We start from the raw sequence: 25,457 nt of genomic DNA on the forward strand, positions 1-25,457 counted from the left end.
GGTACATGTATCTTAAAGGTCGGGAATGTGCACCTGGGGTCCCTTTTTTTGAATTTTTAATTAGAATTTTAATTATTAATTAAAAGCTAACTTTCTCGACAAAAAATTATTCATTTTCCCTACCACTAAATGAGTAACAGTTCAGTTTTTTTTTCCCAACAGTAATGAGGCTAGGCTTAAGATTTTTCGGCTGATTATTTCAAAGGATTCTGTTTATTTTCGTAATGTTTGATGCATTTAAAATTAAACATTGTTAATTAATCGATCTTTCAGATTAATTCTGAAATACTTTTGAATTAAAATAAAACAGAATAAAGGAAATAAAAATTTCTAATCTGCATTGTGTTACCCCAACTGGCTTAGAAAAACTCACGCATTTGCGTTACCGTAACTAGCGTTGTAAATTCACGCATGCGCATTGTGTTCTGATTGTGGACATGACAACCAATATCAACGGACGATTTAAATTATTTTTAGATTAGTTGCATGCTTTTGTAATTAAAGTGTATTTATGTTAGTTATATATTTTTTGTGTATGCTTATAGTTTTAAGACCATCGTCTTTTAAGTAGTTTTTTTTAACCTGTTTTCAACCGATTATTTTAAACGATTCGTTTTTTTTTTTTTTTTTTTTTTTTTTTTTAGTGTTTGATGCATTTAATATTAAACATTGTTAATGAATCAATCTGGTCATGATGAATCTGAGAAAATTTTGTTGACAAATTTTTGAAATATTACATAAATTAAGAAAGATATTCTTTAGTGCCCATAAAATTTAAACACTCAGTGACTGTTTTCAATAATCATATTACAAAAAAAATATTTTGTTTCAGTAAAAAATATTATTATATTAATTGCAGATTAATCCTTTCCACCTTAATTTAAAATATGAATTCTATGGCTGGTCGCCAAAGGCGGCTAGTTTAGAATAAAAATAAGTTTTTAAATAGCTCTTTACAATTGTTCTAAAAAGTAATTTTTTATATTTAAATTATTTTCAGTTTCATTAATTTTAGTTTATAACTCAATATTATATTAAAAAATACGTAAAGTAAGGTAAATATTTTCTTAAATTAACTGTATTGCTATTTGTATGGAATTAAAATTTAAGGTAACTTTAATAAATAATAGTTTAGCTGATACTTCATTCGGAACATATTAAAATAGAAAGCTACGCTGTACACAAATGTACAACTGTCATACTTGAGAAGATGAAAAATCAATTGCAGCGTCATATATTTACAAATCTATACTTATAATAAAGCTCAATGTGTGTGTGTGTGTATGTTGGCGCTCTACAGGCCAGACCGTTTGACATACAGCTACCAAATTTGGTACATGTATACCTTGGAGGTTGGGAATGTGCACCTGGGGTTTCTTTTTTCGAATTTTTAATTAGAATTTTAATTATTAATTAAAAACTAATTTTCCCGCCAAAAAAAAATCTTCCCTTTTTCCCACCGCCAACTTTTCCGCCAAAAAAATCTTCCATTATCCCCAGCGCCAAACGAGAAAGGCTTCAGTTTTTTTTTTCTCCCAACAGTAATGAGGCTAGGGTTAAAATTTTTCGGCGGATTATTTCAATCAGTTCTGTTTATTTTCTTAATGTTTGATGCATTTAAAATTAAACATTGTTAATGAATCAATCTTTCAAATTCATTCTGAAGTACTTTTGAATTAAAATAAAACAGAATAAAGGAAATTAAAAATTTCTAATCCGCATAGCGTTACCCCAACTGGCGTAGAAAAAATCACGTATTTGCGTTACGTAACCGGCGAAGAAAATTCACGCATGCGCATTCTGTTCTGATTGCTGCCATGACAACGTTATCAATGGATGATTTAAATTATTTTTGGGTTAGTTGCATGCTTTTGTAAGTAAATTGTAATTATGTTAGTTATATATTTTTTGTATATGCTTATAGTTTTAAGTACATCGTTTTTTAAGTAGTTTTTTTAAAACCTGTTTTCAACCGTTTATTTTAAACGATTCGTTTTATTTTCTTAGTGTTTGATGCATTTAAATTTAAACATTGTTAATGAATCGATCTGCTCATAATGAATCTAAGAAAATTTTGTTGACCAACTCTTGAGATATTACATAAATTAAAAAAGATATTCTTTAGTGCCCATAAAGTTTAAACGCTGAGTGACTCTATTTTCAGTAATCAGATTATAAAAAAATGCTTTGTTTCAGTAAAAAATATTATTATATTAATTGAAGATAAATTCTTTCCACTTTAATTTAAAGCATAAATTCTACCGTTTTCAACCGTTTATTTTAAACGATTCGTTTTATTTTCTTAGTGTTTGATGCATTTAAATTTAAACATTGTTAATGAATCAATCTGGTCATGATGAATCTGAGAAAATTTTGTTGACAAATTTTTGAAATATTACATAAATTAAGAAAGATATTCTTTAGTGCCCATAAAATTTAAACACTCAGTGACTGTTTTCAATAATCATATTACAAAAAAAATATTTTGTTTCAGTAAAAAATATTATTATATTAATTGCAGATTAATCCTTTCCACCTTAATTTAAAATATGAATTCTATGGCTGGTCGCCAAAGGCGGCTAGTTTAGAATAAAAATAAGTTTTTAAATAGCTCTTTACAATTGTTCTAAAAAGTAATTTTTTATATTTAAATTATTTTCAGTTTCATTAATTTTAGTTTATAACTCAATATTATATTAAAAAATACGTAAAGTAAGGTAAATATTTTCTTAAATTAACTGTATTGCTATTTGTATGGAATTAAAATTTAAGGTAACTTTAATAAATAATAGTTTAGCTGATACTTCATTCGGAACATATTAAAATAGAAAGCTACGCTGTACACAAATGTACAACTGTCATACTTGAGAAGATGAAAAATCAATTGCAGCGTCATATATTTACAAATCTATACTTATAATAAAGCTCAATGTGTGTGTGTGTGTATGTTGGCGCTCTACAGGCCAGACCGTTTGACATACAGCTACCAAATTTGGTACATGTATACCTTGGAGGTTGGGAATGTGCACCTGGGGTTTCTTTCTTCGAATTTTTAATTATAATTTTAATTATTAATTAAAAACTAACTTTCCCGCCAAAAAATCTTCCATTTTCCCCACCGCCAACTTTTCCGCCAAAAAAATCTTCCATTATCCCCAGCGCCAAACGAGAACGGCTTCAGTTTTTTTTCTCCCAACAGTAATGAGGCTAGGGTTAAAATTTTTCGGCGGATTATTTCAATCGGTTCTGTTTATTTTCTTAATGTTTGATGCATTTAAAATTAAACATTGTTAATGAATCAATCTTTCAGATTCATTCTGAAGTACTTTTGAATTAAAATAAAACAGAATAAAAGAAATTAAAAATTTCTAATCCGCATAGCGTTACCCCAACTGGCGTAGAAAAAATCACGTATTTGCGTTACGTAACCGGCGAAGAAAACTCACGCATGCGCATTCTGTTCTGATTGTTGCCATGACAACGTTATCAATGGATGATTTAAATTATTTTTGGGTTAGTTGCATGCTTTTGTAAGTAAATTGTATTTATGTGAGTTATATATTTTTTGTATATGCTTACAGTTTTAAGTACATCGTTTTTTAAGTAGTTTTTTAAAAACCTGTTTTCAACCGTTTATTTTAAACGATTCGTTTTATTTTCTTAGTGTTTGATGCATTTAAAATGAAACATTGTTAATGAATCGATCTGTTCATGATGAATCTGATAAATTTTTGTTCACAAATTCTTGAGATATTACATAAATTTAGAAAGATATTCTTTAGTGCCCATAAAGTCTAAACGCTCAGTGACTCTATTATCAGTAATCATAGTATTAAAAAAATGCTTTGTTTCAGTAAAAAAATATTATTATATTAATTGCAGATTAATCATTTACACTTTAATTTAAAGCATAATTTCTACGAGGGGTAACAGAAAATGAGAGAGATACATATCAGGCTATGACTGCAGGCCCTTATAATATTATGAATGAATTATATGATAATCAAAATTTGAAGTTTTAAAATATTTTGATGAAGAAGCTATTAAAGTAGAAATTGCATAAAATATTTAATTATTAAAATTTTAACGAACATTAAGATTGGCGAACCGGCTGGTCGCCAAAGGCGGCTAGTATTTAATAAGTCAGATTAAATCTAAATGGTTACAAATCAAAAATAAGACTGAGAGAGTAATCTGAAGCGAATTTAATAGAATAAAAATTCTTTTTATTCGACAACGCATCTCAATTTATTTCCAAGCTCCAAAATTAAATTAGAAGCAAACAACTAACAAGGAACTTTTATTTTTAGTTAAAGTTCCTTGTTAGTTGCATTTTCAGCTGGGAAGAAGTCTGATAAAAGGAAAAAGGAAGGAAAGTAGAGTAAAAAAAATTACGAGTCCATAAAACAAACTTTATCAAAATGCGGTTTGTTTTTGAAATTTCGATTGTTTGAACCTTTGGGTTTATACAAAGGAAGATAATAACTGATCATTCTTCTTTAAGAAACAAGTCATTCAAACGTCTTAAAATTTCTGAACTGAACATTTTTACTCATCTTAATTGTTTTACTTTCTATCCAGAATTTGTTTTTATTAATTCTGAAAAAGAAAGACTTATTTAATTTATCAGGTTTTCAAAAGGCTGTCAAGGGATTTTGTTTTTAATGTTTCCCTTGTTGAAGTTGTCAAAAAAGATAAATATACAAAGAGAAAGAGAAAGCCGTACATAAGTTAAAAACCTGAACTTTTTCCATTGATAAAGATGAATTTTATAGTAAGAATCAGAAAAATGGTTCGTAATTAGTGTATCATCTTCACAAATTTATTTTACATCGTACATTTTTAAAGAATGAATTCTCATCATGTTCTCATAAAAGGGATTTCCTATGAAGGAAAATTATTTTTGATATTTGGCACATGCTTTGTGTCATGTGATTACATTCTATTACTCTTGTATCCACGCAAGAATATAATCATTTAAAAATAGTTAATAGAATTAGCACGATTTTTCCAAAAATTTGTTATAATTGAAGTAATTACCAAATTTTTCCAATATTTTTTTTAAATCAGATTCCTTATTTCTTTGGTATGAGCGATTCATTATATACTTCTTATTTTACAAAGTATTTAAAGGTACTTGATACGTTGAAAAAGGGATATTTGAAAAAGCGAAAAAGGGGTATATAAAATATCGAATATATGATTCCACACAATTTTCTTCCTAAACTTCTTAATTTTTAATTAACAATTTCTTATATAAAACCGTTTTACATTTCATTTCAATTTCATTCTTTGGGGAATTATAATCATTTTTACGTTTGCTTGCCATTTTATATAAGTAAATGCTTTTTTTTTTGACAGATTTTAAATTTTGGAACAATCTTTATGTGAAAAAAAAACCCCATAAATTAAAATCGAATGCATATTTTGTATTCAAATTATGTATAATAATTATAATGATAGAATAAGCAACTTTTGTTTTGTTAAATTTGTTTGTTTAAATAATTAATAATTTGTTTAAAAATATTTTAGAGTTGTTTATTTCCTCATAATGTGTTAATAATTTACGCATTTTGGAAATTCTGCCAATCATTGTTCTTCGAACATAATAACTCCAAACGGCTTATAATTAAAAGGACGAAATTGGATAATTGGTCTTTGCACCAAAATTGTAGACTTCTTTCAAGTTTTGGACGGAATTTGTTCACATAAATTTTGCCCGAATACACGTGAACACTTTAACTACAATATGCCAAGAGCTAGATAGGCGCCATTTTATACAGAGTTTTAGCGTCCGAAGGAAATATTCTTATTAAATTGTATCCCATTTCTTAAAGAATTTGACCATTGCTTGTCTATGCAATGCATGCATATTAATATGGTAACTCAGAAAAGCAAGGACTTTAGTAAAGGAAATTAAGTATGTTATTTTTTCACTAAGTCTGTAGTTTTATGAGAAATTTTACTTTCATTCTGCGACAAAAAAACTTTCAAAATACAGATTTGGTTTTATACACTATGCTACAAAGCGTCAAATGCTGATGTGCAAGTTTATAAAAATAAAATAATGAAAATTCGTGGCATTCACGAGGCTGATCTATTCCGCCGTTTTTATTCGGGGGGAGAGGAGGAAGGGGAGCTTTAATTAAGAAGAATGTGATAAAATTTCGGAAAACCACTGCTTCTGAGTGACTTTTCGTATGGAAAAGAAACAAAGCGAAGTATCGTAATCATCCAAATATCCATCTTCCGGATATGATTGAATCTCCATTTATTGAAGATTCGTAAACACAATGGAATGAATACGAAAAACAAACCATAGTATGTCAGAAAGACAGAATTCCTCGGATTGAATTTCGATCAAAATTTAACGGAAATTCTTACACCAAATTCCATCTCTTTTGACTTCACGAGTTTTTGTGTTATCTTCATCAGCGACAGACTAACAAACTTAATGCTAAGAATATATTTTCGACATTCAGAGATATTTGAAACGTGACAATTTCATTGAAATCTCGAATTCGAATTTTTTTGGCAATTCCAATAATTTCTCTTTGCATACGAAAAAAGGAATATAGAATCAATAACGTTGAGCATTTAAAACCGGATTCTGAATTACTCTACTATTTAATGTTTTTTACATACTTAATCTTATTCAAATGAACTTGCAATTTAGAATTTATTTGTCTCATAATTGATACAAAATAGAGAATCCAGATATTAAATAAAGAGTCTGTTTAGAGTAAGATAAATAATATTAAAGTATTTCGAATGGGTATTACTAGTACTGTTCATCAATTCTTATAATGTATTTGACTCTAAATCAACAGATGAATCCAGAGAGCTAGAGGTAAATTAAAAAAAATCAATCATTCGAGACAGAAGAAAAGAAATCCCTATTTCACAGAAGATGTGAGAAAACTCGTAGTATTTCTTCTTTTTGTCCCTTTCTGTAGTGCGAGAAAAGATGCGCCTCTTCTTGAATCTGTGAAAAATTGAATGTTCTGTGTTTTCTCCATAAGTATACATACACGAATTTCAAGTATTTATGTATCAAAACATGTTAAGAATTCAACGAAAAAAAATTGCACGATTTATCTAATAAAAAAATTCTATATTCGCGTCAAAGATCGCTATTTTTCAACTATTGTTCACCAGTGAAAGTAACAAATAAATTGTAGCAAGTTCGTTATTGCTAGAATATTCTGAAAGCTACTGTATGCGTAATAAAATCTAAATGAACATAGTGAAACGTGATTTTACATTTAAAATTTAATATTTACGTACATAATACTTAAAGATTCATTCAGAAACATTTTCAAATTTTAAAAGTGCGGTAAAAGTTCTAAAAATGCAGTTATAGAGTATACAAAAAGTTTCTAAAGAATAAACATGAGTTACACATTACTAGAGTGCGATAATTAAAACGGAAAAAAGTTCTTAAACACGAAACGATATTCTCTCCATTCTTTATGCCTCGATATTATTTGATTAAAAGTAAGAAGCCAAACGATAATTTATTTGATTCGTCTGAAAGTATTAATTAATTAAAAGTAAGAAACCAAACGACAAATTAGTAACGCCATCAGAGGGTGACGTCACTTCATAGAAACATCGAACAGATAGCCAGTTTATAAAAATTTTGTTATTGAAAGATATATCAATACAAACAATGGCATTTTAATTTCAATGCATTTCCTTTGCAACAATTCGTACCGAAAATAGACGAAGTTACATCTACTTAGTTTACATTTATCTCGCATTTAATGAATTATATGATCAATAATGTTTCAAGATGATTCTGAATTATTGAAGGAATACGACTTATTTATGTTATTCACTATTATTAAAAAATATTATTAATAATTTTTCACAATTTAGAGATTTACTTAGTTGAAGAATACAAAATGGTAATGAAAAAACCAATTATTTCTTTTTTTTTAAGAAAAGAGTGAAAACTAATTATATATAATTGTTTAGATCATCTAGGTTTGAAAACATTTAGAAGAAAATGCCATTAATTTAAAAATTAAATTTGAAATGCCTTTTTCTTTTCAATCTCTACGATTAAAAGTTGCTCGCATATGGCTTATAGGAGTTTTAATTTTCAACTATAATATCACCAAAATATTAATTAATTGATTCTGATGCAATTAAGAAATTATTTTTCAGTTATTTCTTAAAAAAGTATAATTGATTTTATATATGTTTGAAAAAGTCATGTGATCAAAAAAATGTATTTGTTGTCAGAAAAGAGAAAAAAATTTAATTTATGAGAAATTTAAAAAAAAAAATCCTGATATATTTAATTTTAAAAAAAAGTTTTTAAAAAATCAATTTTTATTTTAGAAAAATTTCTAAATGAAAAAAAAAATAATGTCTTTTTTCTTTTTTTTTTCAATCATTCCACTATGACAATAAAAATGACAATTTCAACAATATTTTTAATACTATGTTACCCATACTAGGTATAGAAAATGAGGGCAAATTGAAGTTTAAAAATATAGTAACGAGCAACAAAACAATATAACATACAAATATATTTTGATTTCATTTGAAATATCAATACATTCGTATTTTAGAAAAGTCACAATTTTATATCAAATGACTTAATATCGTGTCGATTCCTTTTAAATCAAGTAAACATTCTAGTTGAATAAACAAGCGACAAATTTCAGATAGATATTTTTTAAACAGTCTTACAAAGTTTTGTTATCTTGGTACTGGATATTTGTAAGCCCTATTTAATGATAAATTCAAACCTTTTAAAGATGTTAGAATGAATTATCTTAAAGAAAAGATATTGATATTATAATTATCCATTAGAGCTTGTAAACAGTAATCCAGGAATTCAAGGAATTTAAAATCAGACGATTCTTAAATTAATTGTTTATTTCAGCATGAATTCTTTCCAGTTTGAATTCTATTTTCGCTGTTTTTAAAAGAATAGGATTCTGAAAATTAATTTTACTATAATATTTCGATACTGTTTGCTTCTGAAATTCAATGAATGGTTTACAATAAATTTTAAATTTTCTTTATCCTTAGTTCAGAGAAATAGAGTTAGTAACAATTAAATTGTACCAGATATGATATCACTGCTTTTGTTTTCAGATGGAATTAATATCTCTTTTTAATTATATCAATAATGTACATTAATGAAATATAATGAAATTTAAGTCAAATGTTTGCTCGATTGGGTCTGATGTATACAAATTATTAGGGTTAATTTGATGCTATAAAAATGTGTTCTGCATTAATTTCAATGTGAATCTGCATTAGAATTTCAAAAATAAATAAATGAATGAAATACAGGAAAATATTTTCCTAGAAGAATAACGACATAGAAGATAGTTGTAACTAGAGTACTGAAACATATTTTTGCATCTAATAATTGATGGTTCTTTTTCTTTAAACATTGATCATGTTAGTTTTATTTTTAAATTATGATTAAATTAAACTTTATATATAATTATGATTTATATTTAAATTATGATTCTTGGAATTAAAAATGTATGATTGTACAATTCTTTATCAAAGTCGTTAACGAAAAGAGTTTTGATACATAAATATTTAATAAGAATTAATGCTCTAATAATTGATATGCGTTTTAATGATTAAAATTAGTCAAGAATGTACAAAATGCCTAAATTAAAAATATAAATTTTAATAAATGCTATGTTACTTTATGTTGCATATATTCATTATTGAGTTTTTATGTTAAATTAAAAAAAAAATATTTTGCAAAAAAAAAATCCCTTTAAAAATTTAATTTTAAATTTAATAATTAAAATAATTTAATAATTGCTGACGGTATATATCTTTATTTAAATAGAAGGAAAATTCAAGAAGTATTTTGCAAACAAACCTCATTAAAAAGTTGAAGGCGAACATTCCAATTATGATTCGTAGTTTTCATACTGCCGCATTGAACAGCGGCAGTAGACTCCCCATGGCCGAATAGTCATAGCACTGGTCTCTTAATCAAGCGATCGAAAGTTTGAATCCCGCTAGAGACAATGCGGTTCACAATCTGTGTAAATATTTAATTCCTTGAATTTATGGCTTCCTTCATTTCATGTTCCAGCAGATTCTGGACTTTTCTTTAATTTACCAGATAAGTGTTCTGGACTTTTCTTACTGTCTCCAGAAAAATATTCTGGAACTTTCCCTGTTAGTATAAAAGCAGAAGATCTGTCAGTCACTGTGGTTTGAGTTCAGAGTTGAGTTAATAAATTGGTTTAGCTCTACTTCTTGTGTGTGTCACTGAATTCCACGCTAGAGTACCTACGTGACAATATCAAAAACCAAATTAAAATCAATTTTAACACTAGAATATTTTAAGAAATACTTGGTTTAGCAAGATTATAACATTTATTTTCTTAAAATTTAAAGAGATTGTTTCCATGTTAATGTTTTCCTTAATTGATTAACATTGTTTTCTATAACCTACTTATTCATATAAATTAAGAACATATATTGAACTTTTTTTTTCTGTATATAGTGATATTACAAAAATATAATTGATTATTTCGGCATTGTCAATGAACTAGTGACATGATAGCTAATGATGGAAATGAATATAAAACACTTCAGGTATTTGTCAACGTAAGCCTGTCTATCACTGAGAAATTTTATTTAGTATAAATGGCAACGCTTCTGAATACCTATTTTGAAAAGAAGCAATTTATCAACATGAACAATTTATATCATGCTTATAGGTATGCCTTTACAAGAGCCACTTCAAGTTTCACACGCACATACACACGCACACACACTAAACAAAAACACAATTAGTAGTGAAGAATTTCTCATATTATTATGCAGTTGCTGATTTTATAGATTTTTATCAATCATTTGTTGTTGATAGGTTCAATACTCTATTTTAATGTGGAATCGGATTTCTCAGTATAGCCTTTGGTTTTTAAAAAAATGTGAATTCCAAAAATATTTCATTAAAAATTTGTCTGAGTAATTTTTCTTTCAAATTTAATGAAGGTCTTACGCATTTTGAGTTATTTTGATTTAATTTTAAGAATTTGTTAGTAGGATTCAGTAACGATGAAGAAATAGTTTCGTAAAAATTTAAACATATAACTATTTTACTATATTTCAGGCTAGAATTTCGAATTTTATCTAAAATTTGGAGCGAAGAAATATTGAGAAGAAGCCAACATTTAAACTTTTTTATGACTTAGATTTTATTTTTCAATTTCTCTTTGCAATAAAAATACAGAAAATTATCAAACATTGTTCACTGGAAACTGTTGAGTCCCGCTTTGAAAAAGCATCTTTATTTTATCTTTGTTTGCCAATTATGCAAATATTATTCATGCCAAGTCTAGTTTCGAAAAAACCAAAGCGCGTGACTTTTGCGGAATATGTTTCACATTCCCTTCTCTAATATTCATAAAAAAACTTTTTTTTTTAATCTTAAGATTTTGAATAATCCAAATGGGGATAATGAAATTTAGCACAGCATGCACATCAAGATTATATTTAAAATGCATCGCTGAATATTCATTAGAGTTTTAAGAAAATCGACTCGAAAATATACAGAGGGTGCACTGATGAGCAGTAAATTTGAGATTTTAAATTCAGCCTTTTTTATTTTAACTGAGAAATTATCATTAATGGAGCTGATTGTTGAGATTTTATTAATCTAGCAGGACATGTGTTGTATAATGTCACAAGACAGCATGCATGAGGTCCCTCATACCCAAAACGATTTACTGACATAAAAATGAAACGTTTTTACATTTCCATTATTTGTATTTATGTAAAATGTGTGTTATCTCAAATAGTTAAAGATTAATTATTAATTCAAAATTAATGGTGAATAATTTAATACTACTTACTTTTTTCATCAAAAAACTTGGAAATGTTGATTTTTTTTAAAAAAATTGTTTCTATTAAGAAATGCTACTGTAATAAAAACTACGCAACATGTACCAAATTTGATAATTGTAGGCAAACGGTCTTTCCCCCGCCCCTCACACATTCATCTTTGTTATTAGAAGAAATATTATTGCTTTTATTCATATTATCATCTTCAATGTACTTTCAATGTTCACCTTTTGCATTTATTAATTTTCCATTGACCAATACAGCACTTCAAGACATTTCTTGAAAGCTCTTACGTCACGTCGAACACTTTTACATTTTCTGCCTTAAGATATCAATTCTAGTTCAATTTAGCATGAATTTAATTATCAGAAATATAAAATAGTCATACGGTGCCAGATCAGGTGAATAGAGAAGGATTTTTGCAATAGAATACCGTGCTAGCCCCAAGCAGGTTGACATACATCAAATGGCTGAATGAGGTACTGGCATGGTGTAGAAGTCATGTTTTTTCACAGAACAGTCCATTTTTCACTTTCAGAAGTTAAGACAAGCATGTAATGTTACTTGATGACTGATCGATCTTCTGATGTTCAATCTGTGCGCATATTCAACTGATATTGGGATACTTGAAGAAATTAATCAGACCATGAGTCAAATAAATCTGTTTACGACTCTCCCCTGGAAGGAGAGGGATTTACATTTAAAGGGTTTATTTAAAGGGATTAATATGACTTTATTGATTTACCTGAATATATTTCATATGTAAAAATTATTCCATGTAATAAAATATGCAAAAAAATATAGAATTCAGTTTATTGGTAAGAAGTCTTAAGCAATTCATTTTCTTTAATTGAGAAATTTCAGTTATGAAATATTGCTAAGGCCAATATGAAGAGATACACTACTTTCCCACATCTAAGTATATATAGAAAGGAAGTAGTTTTCTTTAAATGATTTCATAATGAAAATTGTTCTGAAACAATAGTTGTTATGAACTGAAACACGGAAACACGTGAGTTTTCTTTGAATGATCGTACCATGTATAAGCGTTGTTCCTGTAACGTAGGAAAAATATTAAATGTTAACTCATTCGAATTTCATTTTTGTTTACCTATCTAAAAACTAAACTGATCGTCTTTATTGGATTTATCCTGAGCTAATTATCAAATATTTTAATAGTTATATGTTGAGTAATCAAAACTCTAAACTGTGAGAAAAAAAACTCCAAATGACAGGAATCCGGTTTCTTTCACTTAGATTACGAAACACTGAAAACGTTATATGCATCATACAAATTCACAGACTAAGCAAAGGTGTTTCAGAAACAAGGCATGCATTTTTTATAACTCACTTTTATTTTTATTTGTTATAATTCAATTTTATTTTTATTTTTTATAATTCAATTTTATTTTTATTTGTTATAATTCAATTTTATTTTTATTTGTTATAATTCTTTTATTTTTATTTGTTATAATTTAATTTTATGAAAAGATTTGCAAGATTACCAACCTTCAATCTCTTCAGTTCGTTATTCATTCCAGTAGGACATGAGCAAAGGCACTTGCTTGGTTTGGCAATGAGAAAGCTATGGATTAAAACCAGATTACTGTCTGGAGTTCGGATTACTACTATACATAATTTGAGGATTGCTCTGTATGCCCCATAAGATGTTTGTAATCTTGATTCTAAAGTTTGCCATGCTTATTTCAAAACTTTATCGTTAGCTCGGGATTTATTAAACTAGATATAAACTTCCATCGAAACAATTTCGGTTTCACGAACATGACGATATAAAAGCTGCCCAATATTCCAAGAATTGACTAAAAATGAGCTGATGCGCTTAAATAATTATTGATTTACTAATAATCCAATTTAAAGATTTTTTTTTCGAATTTGAGACTAACAAAAAATGTTATTACCTTTGAAATATTTATAAAATTTATTATATGAATAATTTGTATAGTTTGAATTTGTCTTTTTTTTTATTTCTTCTATATTTTAATACTGATTAATTATAAATTGTATTATTTTCCCTGTAAACTATTTATTAATGTTGTGCTTTATCAGCATTTCTTTAAAGAAGCGTTACAAATAAAAAGCAACTGAAAAGTTTTATATTTAAAGATAAGTTATTTTCAATCAATAATTCACCGTTAAAAATTTATCTAGAAATTTTAAAAAATTTCAAAAAATAATGAAATTTTAAATACGAATTTTTATTTAAGATACCGAGAAATTCTATTTTTCAAATATTTTTATAACTTTCATTCTTTTTTGTAATTTTTACAAAATTAAATAATTTTTGTAACTTGGTCTTTGAAATTTTATTAATTATAAATTATTTTATTTCCACGGTAAACTGCTATTTAGTTTTATGCTTTAGAAGCATGTATTTAAGGAAGTGTTAGAAATAAAAAGTAAAGGAAAACCATTTAATTTCGTATAATTCACCCATAAACATCTGTCTAGTAATTTTGAAAAGGTTTCTAAAATTAATAAAACATCATATATATTTTGATTTATTCAGAATATTGAGAATCTGCATTTTTCAATAATTTTCATTTTTCATTAAAAATTAAAAATAAATTAAATTTTTAGAAGCTAAAGTTTTAAAATAAAATGAACTGATAGACTCAAAATCTAGCTTTCGTGAATAATTAAAAAAGGAAAAAATAAATGTTTCATTCACGGAAAAAGAAAAAAAGGAAATCGTTTGCTAGAAAGAAAAATATGACTTTATTATAACTTTAATGTGGTTTTACAAGTCTCGGACTCGACTGGATATTTGGGCTTGCTAAAATTTTGCTGAAAGACATTCATTGCGTTATTTTAAACTAGCCGCCTTTGGCGACCAGCCGGTTCGCCAATCTTAATGTTCGTTTAAATTTTAATAATTAAATAGGTTGAACCGGAGTTTAACCCCCTTCTTCGCCAAGTTGCGATAACGCTCCAAAGCTGGCAATCTGTATTATGCACTATAATTGAACATCTGCTCCTTTGCTTTTAAACATTTCGCAAGGTCGTTGTTGGCGATTTTTAAAAATTGCTGCAAGCAGGAGGTTAAACTCCGGTCGTACCATTAAATATTTTACGCAATTCAAACTTTAATAGATTCTTCGGCAAAATATTTTAAAACTTCAAATTTTGATAGTCATATAATTCACTCATAATATTATAAGGGCCTTCAGTCATAGCCAGATATGTATCTCTCTCATTTTCTGTTACCCCTCGTAGAAATTATGCTTTAAATTAAAGTATAAATGATTAATCTGCAATTAATATAATAATATTTTTTACTGAAACAAAGCATTTTTTTAATACTATGATTACTCATAATAGAGTTACTGAGCGTTTACACTTTATGTTCACTAAAGAATATCTTTCTTAATTTATGTAATATCTCAAGAATTTGTCAACAAAAATTTCTCAGATTCCTCATGACCAGATCGATTCATTAACAATGTTTAATTTTAAATGCACCAAACACTAAAAAAATAAAATGAATCGTTTAAAATAATCGGTCGAAAACAGGTTTAAAAAAATACTTAAAAAACGATGTACTTAAAACTATAAGCATATACAAAAAAGTATATAACTAACATAAATACAATTTAATTACAAAAGCATCCAATTAACCTAAAAATAATTTAAATCATTGAAAATAGGTTAAAAAAAACTACTTAAAAAACGATGTACTTAAAACTATAAGCATATACAAAAAATATATAACTAACATAAATACAATTTACTTAAAAAAGCATGCAACTAACCTAAAAATAATTTAAATCATCCGTTGGTTGCCATGTCAACAGTCAGAAAACAATGCGCATGCGTGAATTTTCTTCGCCAGTTACGTTAACGCAAGTGCGTGAATTTTTCTACGCCAGTTGGGGTAACGCTATGCAGATTATACATTTTTAATTTCCTTTATTCTGTGTTATTTTAATTCAAAAGTACTTCAGAATGAATGTGAAACATGGATTAATTAACAATGTTTAATTTTAAATGCATAAAACATTAAGAAAATAAACAGAATCGTTTGAAATAATCCGCCGAAAAATGTTAACCCTAGCCTCAATTCTGTTGGGAGAAAAAAATAACTGAAAGTCGGCGGTGGGGAAAATGGAAGATTTTTTTGGCGGAAAAGTTGGCGGTGGGGAAAATGGAAGATTTTTTTGGCGGGAAAGTTAGTTTTTAACTAATAATTAAAATTTCAAAAAAAGGGACCCCAGGTGCACATTCCCGACCTCTAAGGTATACATGTACCAAATTTGATAGCTGTATGTCAAATGACCTTACCTGTAGAGCGGCAACACACACACACACACACACACACACACACACACACACACACACACACACACACACACACATTGAGCTTTATTATAAGTATAGATATTTCTCCAATCTACATGCTACGTTAAATTCGATTTTCTTCAAGTAGAGTAATCAGATCCTGAAGTTTTTAAAATAATATCTTCCTTTATATATATAAAAGCTGAAAAATATCAAATATTACTAAAGTGAAACGTTTCTGAATTATAAAAGAAAGGATTTTCTCCTGATTTTCCGATTGCTTCCATGAAAATGAAAGAAAGATTTTGACACAGAATCCATGAATGACACAATTGAGATCGTATTGAATTTCTTCACAGTGAATTGCACTTGATAAATGAAAACGTTTTGATATCTGACATTAGAAGCTAAAGCAGTTCTGACTTTCTCCGTCTTTCGTTTTTCACAAAATTATATTAGATCTGCCCCTCCCCCTTTACACAATAACTGAAATGATTTTCTACTTCTTTTGTATGTGATACGTGATGCATGCGCTTTTGAATGTCAATTTTAATTTAACATAATTCTTCTTTTAGGAAATAAGATTATTCAACTGTGTGATTATTTGTTGTGTAACTGCTAAATAATAATCAATAATTAAGGCATTTACTTTTTATTTGTTTTATTTTTTTCGTAAGAAAATTTTGTTGCCGTACAAAGTTGCTTTCCGGACTTTTGTAATACCAGTTTTATTTCATTTTATATCTAGGGCCTTTCGTACACCAAGTTGTTGTTTAAATTTTATTAATGACTAATTTTAAACAACCTGAGAACTATTTTGGGAATTCCACACATAAATACCAATCTATTAGTTTATCTGTATACCGTTGCAATTAAACGATCGGGCTTTAAAATTTCATTATTAGTGAGATTATAAAGATGATGAAATTAAGATGAAAGTGGTGAGTACTGATTTAAAAATTAAATTTGAAATGACATTTTTCTTTTATACCTCTAAGATTAAAAGTTGCTAGCAGATGGGATACAAGAGTTTTAATCTGTAACTACAACATCCTCAAAATAATGAATCATTTATTCTGAATAAATTAGGAACCTATTTTTTAGTTCTTTCAAAAAATATATAAGTGATTAAAAAGATGTTTCTTAAAATGATGTGATAAATGCATTTGATGTCAGAATTGAATTTGAATTTTGAAAAAAAGCAAGTATCAATCAGTTAAATTAAAAAAAAAAAATGTTTAAAAAATTGTTCAATGTTTATTTAAAAAAAACACTTCTAAATTAAAGATTTTTTTTTCAATCATTCCAATGTGACATCAAATAAAATTATAGGAACAGTACGTTGATAGAATTTAATATTTTATTACACCATATTATCCAAACTAGGATATGGATATGATGACGAATTGACATTTAAGATGTAGCAACGAGTAGCGAAACATTACAACATTCAAATACATTTTGATTTTATTTGTACAATAAAATCGTTCTTATTTTAGAAAGTTGCAATTTCATATTAACTGTATTCATGTCGTGTCGATTCCATTCAAATCGAATAAACATTCATATCTTGTTAAATAAACCATCTGTCAATTTCAGATATATTTCAGATATATATATAAATTAATTTTTATCAATGCTATACATTTTCTCCCTCTTGATACTGGATTTCTGTAGCTCTCTTAATTATTAAATTCCATATATTTTAAAAATATTAGAATGTTCTGAAGAAATATTTTCGAAAGAAGAACTTGATGGTAGAATTATCTTCCAGAGATTGTAAACATTAATCCAAAATTTTAAAGCAACTTCAAGTCAGATTATTCTTAAATTAATTGTTTATTTCCGCTTTGTTACTGAGTAATTACGACGTATTTCGAATTCTTTCTAAAATTCTTTTAAAAAGAAAGAAATTCTGAAAATTAATTTCGCTATAATATTTCCGATTCTGTTTGCTTCCGAAATTCATTTGGAATTCACTAAATTGTTTATCATGGAATATTTTTTTTATTTCATGGAAATATAGTAATTAAATTTTACAAGATATAACAGCACTGTTTTTGTTTTCGGACAGAATTTAGATAAATTTTTAATTATATCAATAAAGTTGATTAATGAAGTATAATGAAATTTAAATGAAATGTTTGCTCGAGTTGGTCGGATTTCACGAATTATAAAAATTAATTCCATTCTACTGAAATGCGTTCTACATTATTTTCGATTCTAAAATAAGATTTCAAAAATGTATAAAGGAATGAAACCCAGAAAAATATTTTTCTAGAAGGATAACGACTAGGCTCAGAAGACTTTAAAAAAAAAAAACTGTACAATAAAATCTTTTGCACCCAATAATTGCTGATTCTCTTTGTTTAAATGTTGATGACGTTAATTTTACTTTTAAATTATATATTCTTAGCGATACAAAATTTGTAACTCTGCAGTTTAACAAATCTTTAACCAAAAGAATTTTGATATGCGTATATTTAATAATAATTAAAAATATAATTAATTAATATTAATTTCAATGACTAATATTATTTAATAATATATAAAATGCTTAAATTTTCGGAAAAGCTTTCAGACAAATTTATTCACCATTGAGTTTCAATACTTTTCTGCAAAAAAGAAGCCACACCACCAATTAATTCAATTTTTTAAAAAATTAATAATTAAAACTATTTATTAATTGCTGACAACGTGTATGTTTATTTGAATTGAAAGAAAATTTAAAAAAAAGAATTTTGTAAACAAACCTCATGAAAGAGTTTAAAAAGGAACACTCTCATTTTGATGCCCATCCTTGATATCAAGTACCAATTACTTAAATTTTTTAAGAAGCATTTACAATAACAAGATTATAATATTTTTTTTTCGTAAAATTCAAAAAGATTGTTTCTATAAGAAATGTTTTCCATATGGATAATATTATTTTCTACTGCCTATTTATAAATGCAAATTACAAATCAAGATTAAGCGTTTCTTTTCTGTAAATAGGGATATCATAAAAGTGCTGAGAAATGTTACACCGCGTAAATGATAACACTTTTAAACATCTATTGTGAAAGGAAGTAATTCATTAACATTTATTTCAAGCTTATAGGTAAGTATTTAGAAACACCATTTCAAGGGGCACACATACACAAACAACGCATGCACACACAACTCACAAGCTGACACACACACACACTGTTAGTAATGTTGAATATTTCAAATTATTATGCAGCTGCTAATACTATAGATGTTTTCCATTTTTTTGTTGTTGATAAGCTCAATAATTTATTTAATGCGGAGTCGACTCACTCAGTGCCGCCCTGGATTTTTTTTTTTTTTTTTAAATGTGCATTTTAAAAATATTTCTTTCAAAATGTGTCTGAGCATATTGTTTTTTTTTTTTATATTTAATGAAATTCTTTTGCGTTTTGAAAGATTTTGATTTATTTCTGCGTCTTTTATAAGTGTAATTCAGAAAAGCTAAAAAAACACTATTAGAAGAAACATTTTAACGTACTATCATTCTACTTGCGTTTCAAGCTAGAAGTTCAAATTTCCTTTTTTTAAAGCATCTGGAGCGAGGAAATATTGAAAAGAATCCAGCATTTATACTTTATTATGACACAGACTTTAATTTTTTCCCAAGTCCTCTTTGCAATAGAAAAAAAGAAAAAAAATATGCATTATTCACTGAAATTGTTGAGTCCAGGTTGGTAAAAGTAACTTTATTTTATCTTCCTTTGGCGATTATGCAAATATTATTCATGCCAAGCTGAGTCTGGAAAAAATCAAAGCGTGTGACTTTTGTTGAATACATTTCTCATTTCCTTTACTAATACACATACAAAAAAACTTTTTTTACATTTTTAAGTTTTGAATCAGCCGAATGGGGATAATGAAGTTTAGCACAACATGCGCATCAAGATTATATTTAAAATTCATCGTTGAATATTCATTAGAGTTTTTTTGTTAAGACTCAATAATATTCAGAAAAAGCATTGATGTGTAGCAAATTTTAGTTTTTAAAATAAGCATTTTTTTAGTTTAACTGAGAAATATTCATTTATTGAGTTTACTTTTAAACTTTTATTAACCCAGGAGGTCACACGAGAATTTGCATGAAGTGTCAGCACACCCAAAACTATCTATTGACATGAAAATGGAAATATTTTTACAATTCTATGATTTGTGGTAATTTGAAATATTTATTATTTAAAATTGTTTAAAAATAATGGTTAATAAAAAGGAATACCAAATACATTTAGAGCACTCACTTTTTTATGGAAATAATTTGAATCATTATTTTTTTTTTTTTTGCGAAACCTTTGTTTTCTATTAATAAATACTATTATAATCCAAATCATGATAGTAATCATTAATAATTATTATAATTCAAATAAGCTACAAAAATAAAGAAGAACCTGCAAAACATTTATTTAAAAACTGCACATATGCAAAAACTGTATATTAAAAATACAGAAAAATGCTTTATGGAGTTTTCTCTAAAATTGGCAGAGATATTTATGTAGTGACGAGCGCCTGTTGGCGAGCGCCATCTGCTGGTTGTTAGACGGAGTTGACGCTGGTTAGACGGAGATCAGATCAGACGGATCTGGACGAGAGTAAAGACGTGTCAGATCAGACGGATCTGGACGAAAGTAAAGGCGAGACGCGACGTATTCGACGAAATCTACTGAATGTTCAATTCTTTTATGTTAATGTATATATATCCTAAATGTAATTAAATGTACGTTCTAAAATAGTAGTGATTTCTGAGTCCTACAAATATAGGGGCTCGGCCGAGATATTAATGAAGACCGGCACATAGACGAAAGAAGAGCCAAACAGGAGAGAAATTTGACGTAGAGCAATTTGACGTGGTACAATAAACCTTTTGGATACCAACTCCTTGTGGACTGATGCAGTGTGGATCGACGTTGAAGAAATTATTTCTCTACTTTGATATAACTTTCGAGGACAAAAGATACGTCAGGATCGCCGAATGTAGTGACGAGCGCCATCTGCTGGTTGTTAGACGGAGTTGACGCTGGTTAGACAGAGAGCAGATCAGACGGATCTGGACGGGAGTAAAGACGTGTCAGATCAGACGGATCTGGACGAGAGTAAAGACGTGTCAGATCAGACGGATCTGGACGAAAGTAAAGGCGAGACGCGACGTATTCGACGAAATCTACTGAATGTTCAATTCTTTTATGTTAATGTATATATATCCTAAATGTAATTAAATGTACGTTCTAAAATAGTAGTGATTTCTGAGTCCTACAAATATAAGGGCTCGGCCGAGATATTAATGAAGACCGGCACATAGACGAAAGAAGAGCCAAACAGGAGAGAAATTTGACGTAGAGCAATTTGACGTGGTACAATAAACCTTTTGGATACCAACTCCTTGTGGACTGATGCAGTGTGGATCGACGTTGAAGAAATTATTTCTCTACTTTGATATAACTTTCGAGGACAAAAGATACGTCAGGATCGCCGAATGTAGTGACGAGCGCCATCTGCTGGTTGTTAGACGGAGTTGACGCTGGTTAGACAGAGAGCAGATCAGACGGATCTGGACGGGAGTAAAGACGTGTCAGATCAGACGGATCTGGACGAGAGTAAAGACGTGTCAGATCAGACGGATCTGGACGAAAGTAAAGGCGAGACGCGACGTATTCGACGAAATCTACTGAATGTTCAATTATTTTATGTTAATGTATATATATCCTAAATGTCCTAATCGTCCTAAATGTAATTAAATGTGCGTTCTAAAATAGTAGTGATTTCTGAGTCCTACATTTATGATTAAAATTATGATCTTCTGTTGCTTAGAAATGATTTATCTCTTATTCTCTAGTATTAACCTGCAATTTTTCCGAGATAAGAAACGGCAAACTGAAATTTAAGCACAGAAGAGAATTAAAAAAAAAAAATGAAAACGCCCTTGGGGAGGGAAATAGGAGGATCTGAGGCTACATTTTTTTGTTTAACGTTACTTTCCTGGCTATACGATAAAATTTCAGTTTAAAAGGCTTAAAGACTTTACCGATCAACCTGCAGTCTTATGTAAATATGTAAAAATTGTTTCGTTCAGAATAATGCTGCAAAATAAACTGTACAGTTCTTCATTTTGTTCGTTAGAAATTTTATGGGATACATTTTTCTTGAATTGAGATTTTCTTTTTAGCTATGAACTATTGCTAAGAACGAAATAAGCGGATTTGAAGACAAAATTTTTATTATGTTTCTTTCTTGCATGACATATAAAAGGGTTTCATGTAAACATTTTAATAAATTGAATTGCGCTGCATGAATATTTGGTATAAACTGAAACACGAAAAGCTGCGGTCAGCGATTTTCGGTGAATAATCCCTTCTTATAAGAACATTGCCCATGTAGTAATATCATCTCCATGTAGTAAAAATATTAAATGCCAATTCATTCGAAATTCATTTTAGTTTATTTTTCTAAAAACTATACAAATCGTTTTTATTGGAGTAAACTCGAACTCATTATCAAGTATTTTAATAGAAATATATTGAAGTAATCAAAACTTTAGACTATCAGAATAAACTCCAATTGATAGAAATCCAGTTTCCTCCAGTCAAAAGGTTACGAAATGTTGAAAACATTATGCGTATCACAAAAGTTAACATAATGTGCAATTGAGTTTTAGGGACAGGGCAAATTGTTATAATTCAATTTTATGAAAAGATTTACGAGATTACAAAAGTTCAATCTCTTTACTTTCTTATTCATTCCAGTAAGGTACGAACAGAAACTTTTACTTAGTGTGTCAATGAGAAAGCGAAGGATTAAAACCGGATTACTGTGTCTGGTGTTCGGATTATTATTATGCAGAATTTGAGGATTGCTGTTTTAAATTAATCAGCGGGACATTCCCAGAAGATGTTTATAATCATGATTTTAAAGATCTCCATGCCTATTTCAAAAAATTACTATTAGTATGGAATTTATTAAAATAAATATAAATTTGTATCGAAGCAACTGCGATTTTACGGATGTTACTGTATGAAAACTTCCCAATATTTCAAGTTTTAAATAAAAAGGAACTGAGGAGCTTAAATAATTATTGAGTTAATGGCAAAACATCTGATATCTTTTGAAATGTTTTACAAAATTTACTAGATAAATCATTTTTTATAATTTGAATTTGTCTGTATTTCATTTGTTCCAAACTTTTGTCCTGATCATTGGCAAATCCTATTATTTTCGCAGTAAACAAAGAATAAATTGTATGCATTAGCAGCATTTATTTAAGACAGCATTACAAATAAAAAGTCACTGAAAAGACTTTAGTCTTTAGTTTTTAATGTAAGTGATTTCAGTCAAGAAATCAGCGTTAAAAATATCTCTAGTAATTTTGAAAATGCCTAAAATATTTAATGAAATTTCAAATATATTTTTTCATTTAGAAAATCGTGAATTTGTTATTTGCATTGCATTATTATTGTATTGTATTGCCTAAATTTGCATTATTATATAATTTACTTTGTATAATTACAAATAAAACATATATTTAAGAAGTTAAAATCTCAAAACAAAATAATTATGAACTGATCAAAATAAAATAGTCTTCCTTTTAAATAACAACTTCTTCTTAGAACTGATCAGCTCAGATACTATAATTCATAAACAATATAAAATGAAAATAAAATATTTCATTCATAGAAAACAAAAAAGTGAATCGTTTGCTCGAAAAAAAAACTATGACTTTCTTATAACTTTAATGTGATTTTATTTCAAATATCTTACACATCATGGACTGCTAATGCATACATTGTATGCATTAGCAGCATTTGTTTAAGACAGCATTACAAATAAAAAGTCACTGAAAAGTCTTTAGTCTTTAGTTTTTAATGTAAGTGATTTCAGTCAAGAATTCAGCGTTAGAAATCTCTCTAGTAATTTTGAAAATGCCTAAAATATTTAATGAAATTTCAAATATATTTTTTCATTCAGAAAATCGTGAATTTGTTATTTGTATTGCGTTATTATTGAATTGTATTGTTTGAATGTGCAGTATTTTAATAACTTATATAATTACAAATAAAACATATATTTAAGAAGTTAAAATCTCAAAACAAAATAATTATGAACCGATCAAAATAAAATAGTCTTCTTTTTAAATAACAACTTCTTCTTAGAACTGATCAGCTCAGATACTATAATTCATAAACAATATAAAATGAAAATAAAATATTTCATTCATAGAAAACAAAAAAGTGAATCGTTTGCTCGAAAAAAAACTATGACTTTCTTATAACTTTAATGTGATTTTATTTCAAATATCTTACACATCATGGACTGCTAATGCATACATTGTATGCATTAGCAGCATTTGTTTAAGACAGCATTACAAATAAAAAGTCACTGAAAAGTCTTTAGTCTTTAGTTTTTAATGTAAGTGATTTCAGTCAAGAATTCAGCGTTAAAAATATCTCTAGTAATTTTGAAAATGTTTAAAACATTTAATGAAATTTCAAATATATTTTTTCATTCAGAAAATCGTGAATTTGTTATTTGCATTGCATTATTATTGTATTGTATTGCCTAAATTTGCATTATTATATAATTTACTTTGTCTAATTACAAATAAAACATATATTTAAGAAGTTAAAATCTCAAAACAAAATAAATATGAACTGATCAAAATAAAAGTCTTCTTTTTTAATAAAAACTTCTAGTTGTAACTGATTAGCTCAGACACTATTATTCATAAACAATATAAAATGAAAATAAAATATTCCATTCATAGAAAATGAAAAAATGAATTGTTTGCTCGAAAAAAAAAGTATGCCTTTCTTATAACTTTAATGTGATTTTATTACAAATATCTTCCACATCATGGGCTCTACTGAATATTCAGTTTGCTAAATACTTGCTTATTGATAGTCAATGTAATGTTTTAAATATTCCTCCAATGTGCATGCTACGCAAAATTCGATTTTCTTCAAGTAGAGTAATCAGAGCCTGAAGAGTTTAAAGAAAATGTCTTTCTTCTTCTAAAAAGTTGGGAAATATCACTTATATTGCCAAACTAGTGCGTTTCTGAATATTGTGAAAAAGAAAATATTTTCTTGATTTGATAATTGTTTCTATGAAAATAAAAGAAAATTTTCGACGAAATCCAAGAATGATAAAATTGAGATTGCATTGAATTTTTTCACGTTGAACTGTACTTGATAAATGAAAACTTTTTCATATCTGACATTCGAAAAATTTTTGATTACGTTTTCCTTCCGTTTTTCACAAAATTGCATTAGATCTCTACCCCATCCCCTTCTATACAATAG

Source organism: Argiope bruennichi, chromosome 11 (assembly GCF_947563725.1).
Source record: "Argiope bruennichi chromosome 11, qqArgBrue1.1, whole genome shotgun sequence".
NCBI classification, from domain to species: Eukaryota; Metazoa; Arthropoda; class Arachnida; order Araneae; family Araneidae; genus Argiope; species Argiope bruennichi.